The sequence below is a fragment of the Diadema antillarum genome, unplaced genomic scaffold, assembly GCF_040938485.1.
Source record: "Diadema antillarum isolate AM-2024a unplaced genomic scaffold, OU_Dant_1.0 seq00001807_RagTag, whole genome shotgun sequence".
NCBI classification, from domain to species: Eukaryota; Metazoa; Echinodermata; class Echinoidea; order Diadematoida; family Diadematidae; genus Diadema; species Diadema antillarum.
The window spans coordinates 40,990-43,089 of NW_027272482.1; positions in this window are offsets into that span (position 1 = coordinate 40,990).

Consider the following 2,100-nt stretch of genomic DNA (forward strand, 5'->3'; position numbering starts at 1 on the left):
GGTATATTATGCTACCAAAAACCACCACTGAATGTTTTGTAGAACTTAGATTATTGAACTGCATTGCAAGTTTACTTCCGTCTTCCTCCTCTGACACAAATTTACTGTAGAACGAGAGATTAACACGTCTTGTTGAGATATATCGACTTGTAAGAAAACCTCAGATTATTTTACTTGCAGCACTTCATTACACTCTAATACTGGAATACTACAAATACCTTTTAGTTAAATTACTTTATTTTAGGTTAATGGCAGGTTGACTTCCGTCTGCGGCCTCCTTCGACACGATTTTGCTGAAGAACGAGTGACTTGTCATAATGCAAGTGTTGAGATATCTAAAATTGTGGGAAAACCTCAGACTCTTTTAATTTCAACACTGAATTATATTCCACTACACTAGGCCTTCTCTGATCAATCCCATCTCTGGCATTTCTGTAAGACCTGAATCTTAATGGTGGTGAGGTTGACATCTAATCTGCCTCCTCCGATAGAATTTTGCTCTATAGAACATGTCGTTGAGGGCGTTTGTCATAATAGTTTGTTTTATTTTAGATTAAAACCCCCGCCAAAATTATCATCATCATCATCAGTAACAACAACAACAAAACAACATGCAGGCTGAGATGGATCGGCTGAAATCTGAAGTGGAGAGGCATGCTATCGCTGCAAATAAAAATGAAAGGTTCCTGAGGAGAAATAATGTGAGATTAGTTGGAATCCCTGAGCCGCAGGAAGGTGATCACGATGACTGCATCAAGACAGCAGAAAACATCCTACGAGACAAGTTTCAGATCAACAGCAAGGTGGAACGCGCGCACAGAGATGGGAAAAGAAACGAAGGGAAACCTCGACATGTTCTGTTGAAACTGTTATCATATCGCGATAAAGTCGAAGTGATGCATCGCACAAGAGATGTCCTGAAGAATGAGCAGTATTTCATTACCGATGACCTGACGCCACTTGACCTGTAAGAGAAACAGAAATGGGTGAAACAGGTTCAGGAGCTCTACAAGGCAGGAACCAAGCTGAGATTCTACTCGGGCAAATGACGACAACTTGGTGGTAACCCCTACAATTTCAATTGATTATCTAACTGAAGTTTCAATCAGGATGTTTGATTATCCAATGTACTTTTCTTTTTCCATAATGCATATAATGCCCGTCATTATTATTCACATCCACTGTGACCAAAAGCATTGTCTACAAAAGTATTTTCTATTTGTAGTAGGTTTACAGTCATGTTTTGCATAATAAGCCATTTATATGATGATTTCAAATTATAGTATTGTTATAGATTTTTTGATAATAATGCCCTACCGGAGAAATACTGCAGTATTGATCGCATTGAAATGAAACGTCCTGTATAGATAATGTCAACTCATAATTATGTAATGTTTAACGTAAGAAGTTTCGTAGATTTATTTTTAATCAAAGAACATGATAGTATGACATTTATAAGCTGAATTGTATAATTTCTGATGAATTGCCATTTTGTTATAAGGCCTACGCCAATACGTTTCCCAAAATTGTGACTGTGCACCTCAAAACGAACATAAAGTCGCACACACTGATTTTGCGTGAGGACTGAAAATAAGTGAAATGGGTCAACCTAGCCGAACTTGACTTTTTCATATTTTCTGAAAGAGCGGGTCTTCTTTTACATTATGCTAAAATTTGGTATCATAAAACGGGCAGGAAAGTGTGTTTTTTTAGCAGTTTATCTCGAACATTTTTGGCAGAATACTGTGATTAGGTGCGTCTTTCGAATCCCTTTTTCATTTCTGAAAAACCTTGTCCACACTCTTCACTTTCAACTCTAATAACTTTTGAAAAAATAGTGCCACTGCTTTAAAAATTGGCATTAATTATGGACAGAATGTGTTAATGAGGTATGCTTAATTTCAATTTAATCTGATAATCCCTTCATTGTTGTTACTCTGGTGGTTTACTTCCTGTTTTTTGTCCCATTCATCACACAGCCAGCACGGTTTGGTAAAGATTAAGCGCTTGAATAGACACTGTACTTCAGAGCCTCTTTTCTCAGTTCACACTTTTCCTGAGTTTGTGCTTTCTTTCCAATATTTAGATAGGTTAGGAGAG